Here is a 9,710-nt window from a genome sequence, read left to right as displayed (position 1 = left end):
AGCCTCATGTTAATGTATGCACGCTCCGCCTTGCAAGAAGTCGATTGGAAGATCGCGCCGGGGGACGGACTTATGCCGCGGATCAAAAACCCAATGCAAGACAGAGGCTCGCTTGCTTGCTTTTTCGCCTTTCGCCGTGTTAATAGCACTCCATCTTGTGCTCACACGCTCACCATCAAAGCGATCGGTCATCCAGAACTCAACCACTCCGTTGAAGCTTCGTAACTCTGCAGAACTCAACGTCTTGCCAAATCAGAAGAACTTCGAGGCTCCTCCGTAACCCGGCAACCAACCAATCACAACCGAGGGCTCTCCCAAAAGGACGCCATCCAGACAACCATCATCTCAGCAACCAATCAGTAACGGAATTCCCTCAAGCAGCTGGCCAGGGAAAATACAAATATTCAAATTGTTAAAATATACTGAGGTTAACGTCTCACTGGACGACCGTTGATCAAGTGTAAACTATCAAATTGGAAATCAGTTCTAATCAGGTTGACTTAGAATTTTCAGATTCGATTCCATTCAAACCTGAGCTAGAATAATAATGATTAATTCACTAAGAAAAGTAATCTGACATTACAGATGTGACCCTGGATCACTGAACCTAACAACCAAAAGTTCTTTTGTTTTTACAACTGATTTGAAGATTTCTTTGTTTTTCTTATTTGGGTATATAAGGGAAGTGACAAAACAATACTTTGGGATTCTGTAGTCAGAAAAACCCCCATGCAGTGTGTGAGAGTCCCTGGAGTTCTGCACCAGAACTCTCGCTGCTGTGTGTCTCTCTGCTGTCAGATATGATTCAAAAATGTAATTGTGTTAAACACATTGTGCTAGTGTTTACTATTGTCATTTTGCATTATTGACACACTGTTTTCCTAATTAATGCTGTTCAGTTGCTTTGACACAATCTGTATTGTTAAAAGCGCTATATAAATAAAGGTGACTTGACTTGACTTGACACACTGTATAGTTGTTTGTGCTACTACATGTGCACATAGGCTAGTTAAGTTTATTCTTTAAAAACACATGATTACTTTGCTGTAAGTGTTCTTTGAAATACTTAGGTGAAAGGTCGTTGATGCTATGCATTTTAGACCGTGTGTCTTTTGTTAAATTAGGATAACTGTTACATGTGTGACTATGTTAAATTTGTTTGTCTCCTGCGTGGAACACTTGGCTATTTTCCATATAGCTACAGTAAACCATGTACCGGAGCAGGGTTGCCACGCGGATACAATATGTTTCACAATTGCATTATCCTTTCTAAATTGGCTTCTAATCGTTTCATTATGTAATTGGCATGATGCGATTTTACTTGACTAATAATAAATTGTTATATTTGATTTATTCTGATCTCTTCTGAAATCATTTTTCAAGTAGATTAATGTGTCGTGGTATTTCTGCAAATCTGCGTTCAGGACAGATCATACGGAAGCACCAATGGATGAACCATGGGGAACACCATTAGGGGCTTCTGATTTCTGACTGTCACTGGCTTAACACGGTGTAGCTCTTGTGGTTATAGGAGAAAACACACTTTTTGTTATGAGCATGCAGGGTGTAGCTCACTTAAAGGTATTATAACCACTCTGCATCCTCTGAGTAAGTTCAGAACTGATGAGTTTGTGTCCGCGGGTTCACTATCGGTCGAGTGCAATTCCTGTGCGATACCTGGTCCCTAATGAACGAATAATTGAAAGTATGGGATTTCCAGAATACTCAAATATCTAAATTAATATACCATCGATATCTGTGATCACTTTTTAATTAGAAATATCTCCTAAATTTAATGATCACTTGAAATTGGAGTCCGATTGAACACGGAGCTAGACTAAAATTTAAACTGAATTCAGAAGCACAAGTAAAAAAACGAATACGCATTAAACCTTCAACCAGGCCGCTGGATTACGCTTTTTGGGCTGGCGGGAGGATTCTTACACTTTCACAGTTCAGTACGGGTCAGCTGACCCTTCCCTGAGTCAGTAACATAACTATTATGATCTGTGAAAACTTTCACAGTTCCATACGGGTTAGCTGACCCTGATTTGTGAAAACTTTCACAGTTCAGTACGGGTCAGCTGACCCTTCCCTGAGTCAGTAACATTACTATTCTGATTTGTGAAATATTTCACAGTTCAGTACGGGTCAGCTGACCCTTCCCTGAGTCAGTAACATCACTATTCTGATTTGTGAACACTTTCACAGTTCAGTATGGGTCAGCTGACCCTTCCCTGAGTCAGTAACATCACTATTCTGATCTGTGAAAACTTTCACTATTAACTACAGGTCAGCTGACCCTTCCCTGAGTCATGCGCATCACTATTCTGATCTTTGAAAACTCACAGTTAATTTTGGGTCAGCTGATCCCTTCCCTGGGTCACTAACATCACTATTCTGATCTATGAAAACTTTCACAGTTCACTACAGGTCAGCTGACCCTTCCCTGAGTCATGTATATCACTATTCTGATTTGTGAAAACTTATACAGTTCAGTTTTGGTCAGGTGACCCTTCCCTGAGTCAATAACATCACTGTTATGAGCTGTGAAAACTTTCACAGTTCAGTTTGGGTCAGCTAACCCTTCCCTGAGTCACTAACATCACTATTCTGATTTGTGAAAACTTTCACAGTTCAGTACGGGTCAGCTGTCCCTTCCCTTAGTCAGAAACATCACCATTCTGATTTGTGAAAACGTTCACAGTTCACTACAGGTCAGCTGACCCTTCCTTGAGTCTTCACAGATCAGAATAGTGATGTACATTCACAGGTCAGAATAGTGATGTTAGTGACCCAGGAAAGGGTCATCTGACACGTAGTGAACTGTGAAAGTTTTCACAAATCAGAATAGTGATGTTAGTGACCCAGGATAAGGTCAGCTGACCTGTACTGAACTGTGAAAGTTTGCACTTTTCCTTGTGGCAAAGTCGGAGTACTGCAGCTATTTGTAGTGATGTACATGACTCAGGGAAGGGTCAGCTGACCTGTAGTGAATTGTGAAAGTTTTCACAGATCATAATAGTGATGTACATGACTCAGGGAAGGGTCAGCTGACCTGTAGTGAATTGTGAAAGTTTTCACAGATCATAATAGTGATGTACATGACTCAGGGAAGGGTCAGCTGACCCGTACTGAACTGTGAAAGTTTTCACAAATCATAATAGTGATGTTACTGACTCAGGGAACCGTTATCTGACCATAACTGCACTGTGAACGTTTTTACAAACAAAAAAGTGATGTAAATGAATCAGGGAAGGGTTAACCGACCAACACTGCACTGCGAAATTTTTCAGATCAGAATAGTTAAGGAATCAAGAAAGGATTAACTGACAAAAGCTATACTGTGAAACTTTCGCAAATCAGAATATTGAAGCCAAGTACTCAAGGAAAGGTAGAACAACCAAAACTTTATTATCAAACAAAGTGTATATGTGTATGAGCTCATTTACCTAATGAATTGGAAACCATTATTCACTGGAACAGCACCGTATGACAATATTATACAAAAAACGGGGGGCAGAGCAAAGAGAAACACGGCCACGCGATAAAATGCGATTGTGAAAGTTTTCATAAATCGAGCTCGACCTAAAACAATGTTTTTGTATTCCAGCAGTCTGCGTGTTTATTGGTAATAGACGTTGAAGAATGCCTTTCTTTCACATTCCCTACTATAGCGGACTTACCAAGGGGTTTACGGACAAGAGCTTTGCTGTGAAAAAATTCACAGATCAAGCTGGTGAAGATGACACCACCCATAGGAAAGAAAAATCAAAAGTGAGATCTCTTTAACATCTCAAATGTTCCTCCTAGACAGAAATGAGGTTACTTTAAGATCGAATTGAGATTTTTGCTTGAGTCTCCTGCTTCTCTAACTTGTCTCCTGAGACAAAAACTCTAACTCTCTCACAATGGTCTCCTTTAAAGCAGCACTATGTAACTTTTTGCGCTCTAGCGGGGAGCTACACACATCCAACCGGAGCTACTTCTCTAAGTTTGTGTCTATGGCGATTCATGCAGGTATGTGTTACTCCACAGCGGTGACGACCCGACCAGGCTACAATAGTCCAAATATAAGTACTTATTATAAGTGTATCTTAGTGATTCGGAATAAGACAAAAACGCAGTTTGGAAGATGAATTCATGATGTACTCACTCATTATATACATTTAGCAAATTTTGAACACAGAAAAAGTTACATAGTGCTGCTTTAAAGGGGTCATATGATGATTTTTTAAAGCTCATTATTTTGTGTATTTGGTGTAACAGAACATGTTGACATGCTTTAATGTTCAAAAAACACATTATTTTTCAAATACTGTACATTATTGTAGGTCCTCTATGCTCCGCCTCTCTCAAACGCTTCGTTTTCTACAAAGTCCCTCCTTCCGACAAGCGCAGTCTGCTCTGATTGGCCAGCTGACCCAGTGCATTGTGATTGGCCGAACACCGCAAGCACTCGTCGGAAACGTAACGCCCCTTACCATAATCGCGAGCTTCATCTTTCAAAATAAATGTAAAGACAGAGCCCGAAAGGGGAACAGAGTCGCGTGACAGACACAGTGATGATGCAGTACACATATATATATATATATATATATATGTATGTATATGTGTGTGTGTGTATGTATAGTTCAGTCATGAAACTCTAGATGGCGCAGACTGACGGATATTAACGTAACTGATGATATTCACAGCGTTACAGCAGCAGTGTAGCAGATCTATTCCGCCAAGACCAAATACATTAACATTGTCATAACCATTACCACGCTAAAATCTTCCGAGAGATGTCATGATTGAAATAAATATATATATACATACAGGTGCATCTCAATAAATTAGAATGTCGTGGAAAAGTTACAACAGTTCTTTCTGGTCGTTGAATCTGATAGGCTGATAAGAGTGTGATATTAGAGTCCAACAGAGCTCCAACAGCCCTTTCACTGTTTGTATCACTGTGTTTGCGAATCACAGCCATGCCGATATACAGCCATATCTCACAACTACTCGTGTGATATTGCTCATTTATAAATTAATAAATATATATATATATATCCACACACACATTTTTATAATGTAAAAAACATAATAATTGCCATCAACTATTATTTAATTTCCAATATTATAAAATATTAAGATAGGATACTCTCTTCCAGTCAATGCAATACATATTAACAGTGAGAAAATCAAAACTAGTCAGCAGATAGCAACAAACTACTCTAACTAACCTTCAACAAGAGGAATTTGATCAGAGCAGTTTCCTGATGGGTTTCTGCAGGTTTTTCTGCAGGGTTCTTTACAGGATTCATAGTGCCAATCACATTCTCCCAGGGAGTTGTACTTGTCACAGCATACATCTGCAAAACAGTTCAGTATGACAATGTTATACATAGAAGATCATGCAGATTTGGCAAATACCAACAGAAACAAACACCTTCCTTTCCAAGTTCTATGATGCTATGCAATTCATGTTTTAGATAAAAGTACCCTAAAAATAAATTTTTGTAGAAAATGTTGGACTTACGGCAAAGATCTGGGGTCCGCCATGTCACACAAACCCCCTTTTTACGACATTCAGCAGCGTAAGCTGCCACTGCAGTACAGAAACAATCACAGTTAACCACAGAGTCACATGTATAGGTGTCCCTTACACAGGCATCGTAGTATGGGCCAGAATCCAGGATAAAAAAAAAAGAAAAAATATTTGATAGCTTCCATCATGTTCTTCATGGCAAAGACAATTATACACACTATTAAGAAACCTTTTAAGAAACCTTATGTTCAATTATATTTCATTCAGTTTATTCATAGAACTTATAGAATTAATAGAGTTGTTTTCTGTGCCACTATCATCACAAAATGGAATGGTAAAACTAATGACTAATTTTAAATAAGTTTCCCAAACTGTTCCAAAATTTCTGCTGTCTGTCACTGGTCAGATCAAAGTATTTGAACACTGAAAAATAATAAACCTTTGACAAATCACCTGTATTCTAAAAATGTTAATATTGATACAGCTGCATTACATTTCGCAAAGACCTCTCTATTAATGATGCGGCAATGTCTTTGAGCACGGGCTCTCCGTTGTGAATTTATTTCACAAGGCTCTATCATGTTATCTTGGCATTTGGGATCCACCTTCCAGCTATTCCCAGAGTCCTCTGGATCTGTCACCACTTCTCCATTGTGCTTCACAAAGTCATTGTTTGCATTATCATCAAAGTTTCCACACAGTCCACACACTTTGCCCTGCCACAGAGATCATGTAGACATTAAGGTAAGTGGATGAACAGGAAGGTGTAAAAGATGTTTAGGGGTCATGCTTACCTTAAATTTGGGATGGAGTTGGACCATCAGACTTGTTTTATAGTCCCAGATTAAGTTCAGAAGACCTTTGACCACTGTAATAATGTGTATCCCAGCAGTATAGATTTGAAATTGGCTCTCAGTACCGTTGCTTTCAACAACTTTGACTCCATCCTCTGACAAATGTATCATGTATTGCTGCAGGATTTTAAGAGTGAGTAGTAATACATTCTCCATGAATCCAATATATGTAATTGGGTATATTTCTTTTTCTATTAATGATATTTTATCACAAACGACAAAAAATATGTACAGATTTTGCATTTACATTTTTTAAACATCTACCCTCATTATATAAATGATACACATTTGTGATTTTATTGTTGCATATTTTACACGTGTTCTAATACTACATTCATGCTTAGTTTGAGCTATGAAATAAACTCACCCCAAATAAGAGACTGACAGACTTGAACATGGTGTCGGTGGTCTCACTGAGTTTGTTCTCTGCGACAAGGCTAAAGGAGAGAGTCTGGTTCATATTGCAATAATCCTAAGGGGGGATACAAACAGTAACATGTCAGGCAGTGAAGAAGTTGCCACAGAGGGGTGAATTCACAAAACAGTTACGACACTTTTGCAAGTGGAAATACATGTTCAGTGCATTCTTTGAATTCTAGGACAACAAGGGAACACTTTTTAAAGAATGTTCTATTCTTAAATAACAAAAAGAAAAACTTGATCTGGAGTAATTTCATTTGAAATAATTAATCACGGCTAGAGGAATACCAACGGTGGAAGAAGTGCACAAATCAAATACTTGAGTTAAAGTACAGATATCCTAGGAACCCAGTCAAATAATAATTATGTATGGCATGAAATGAATGAAATAATAATAATACAATTATTTTATTGTAATTTTTATTATTATTAAGTCTAATTACAAAAAAATGAAGGCATAAATATGTTACTATTGTAATAATAATAATAATAATAACTATATTATAATTATAATAATTATATTGTATACTACAAGTGACAATACTAATATGTATTCAATTTTTCCTTTTTAAACATTAAACCTTCAAACTTTTGTTTCGGTAAAAAAAACTGCAGGTAGACATTTCTGTCTCTAGTTGACAACAGGCTGATCAATGCTTCTCTTTACAAATCTGATAAAATGCTGAAAAGTTATATCCATAAAAAATGTTGGAAATTATGCAAATGTGAAAATAAAGTAATCATGCCATACATTGCCTTCCCAAATGCACACTATAAGCGACAAGGAGAGTTGACACAGAATTCTGACCCATGCCAGGTTATTACCCCCGTCAGCCTGGTTACTTTTAGAATTAGGTGTAGGGTGGGGTTAGGATTAGGCAATCAGGTAGCTGCCTCAAATAGAGGGGGGGGGGTAATTAATTGGCAGGTACAAATTTGACACAATACCAGAACACAAGGTAAATGAACACAGAGCCTGAAACACACACTGCATCATACTAAATCACAGCCTTTCAAGATTTGATAAAGACACTAAGCCATATCACGATTTCAATATATTTTGATTAACATGTATATTGATTTATTGCAATTTACTCAACTCAATTTGCTTCTACTTAACTCACAAACTTCCTGCAGTTCTCTCACAAACCCCCAGTTGGAAAACACTGATCTAATATATTACTGTTACTGATAATTAAGAGTGTGCAAATGAGTGAAAAATAGCCAATGGCCCCATTCAAGCACTTCATACAATGGTCTTAAAGGGGTCATATGATGCTTTTTTAAAGATCATTATTTTAGACTTTAGTCTTTGCAACTTCAGGGATCTTATCTATTCACGAACAGCTCGTAACACTCCAAAGAGAAAGGAAAACTTGAAATCGCATCATATGACCCCTTTAAACAACTTGTCCTTTTACAGCAGATTTAGTTCACAGACTGAGAGTAATTAGTTAAAACAGTATGGTTATCATTTGCTATAATCAGTCATCAATTAATAATTTCACATTCGTGACATGCACACACTCAATCTCCTGGTTTGTGACTAATTTTGGGTCAGACATGAACAGTTGAGTTGTTCATTGGAGACTAATTGGACACAACGTTTTTTAACAACTTCTGTTATTTAATAAAGCAGCAACATAGTAAAATCTGCAACAGGGCTCAAGCAGAACCAACCAAACATGTTGGAATTTGCAGTAGACAAAGTCTTAGTACCACTACACAGTTTACTTGTGACATTGCTGTTTTTGTCATCTTTTCTCCCTACAAAATTAAAATGACACATAATGTTATATGATGTGGGCTTCTCCATCTTCCGACGAAGCTAGCTTGCTGCGTTGGTGACGTCATGTGCGTACACTACACGCACAATAACAATTATAAAAAATTTATAGGGATGACTGAATTTTTTAATTTCAAATCATTAGTGATTGTGACAAAAAGTAACTAGAAACTAGCCATTTGTTTTTGTACGGTAACATTAATATTATTACTTAAATTTTATTAGTAATTTGTTACACTACTAGTTACCAGGGAAAGTGTTACTGCCCAACACTGCTCATAAGAGCATTTTAGGGACAAAAAACTGACAAAGGTCTTGAAATAAAAACATCTGAACAATGTCATGTTGTGTAGTAACCTTAGTACAAGCAGAATATTTGACTCCAGGCCATTGAATTATTACAAAAATAATGCCTCAGATGTGTATTTTTTCTAATCAATCAATTATTCCCTGTGTTTAATATTCTCCTTTGGAATGTAGTAACGTAAAGGGAAGCGTTTCCCAAAAAATACTCTGATAAAGTGCACATACTTGAAAAATGTACTTAAGTAGGCTACCACTGAGTGACACAGGCAAGAAAAAAACATACCTGGGCGATGGTGTGTTTACAGTCTCCATGGAAGGAATATCTCTTGCCATCAAAAGTCCTGTAATGACCTTCACCGTAGATGGTACAGGTGCCGTAGCATGCCTTTTCAGTACAAATCCACATCCCATCTTTACATGTGCTAAAATATAAAACACATATAAATTTTGTTACCAAACAATTATCATCAACAATATACTGTAATAACATGCTAATCTATATAATGATTGGATGATTGACTCACCAGGTGTTACAGTCCCGTTGAACTTGCTGTCCAGCTAAATAGGTGCCTCCATTATGGGTACATTGACATTTTTCCCTCTTCACACACCCACCTATCCCATTAGCCAGAAGGTCATCTGGACACATACACCCTGATATACAACCTGTGCTAACCTAAAGACAGAACAAACCAAAGAAGAAGCAGCATTAGTGCAACATCACGTTCCCTGCAAGGCTGTTATTACAAAATGTGCAAAATTTCATGGTATCCATGTATTATAAAAAATGCAGTGTAATATATACAGTATA

At 37.5% G+C, this 9,710-nt stretch overlaps 1 pseudogene; it reads right to left on the bottom strand.

Annotated features, from left to right (window-relative positions):
* LOC107673224 (mucin-2-like) overlaps positions 1–9,710 on the bottom strand; it is a 41,692-nt pseudogene that overhangs the window by 23,408 nt on the left and 8,574 nt on the right.

Source organism: Sinocyclocheilus anshuiensis, unplaced genomic scaffold (genome assembly GCF_001515605.1).
Source record: "Sinocyclocheilus anshuiensis isolate Anshui unplaced genomic scaffold, SAMN03320099.WGS_v1.1 scaffold68, whole genome shotgun sequence".
Taxonomy (NCBI): Eukaryota; Metazoa; Chordata; class Actinopteri; order Cypriniformes; family Cyprinidae; genus Sinocyclocheilus; species Sinocyclocheilus anshuiensis.
The sequence above is the reverse complement of the archived record's forward strand: the minus strand, read 5'-3'. Positions and strand labels throughout refer to the sequence as shown.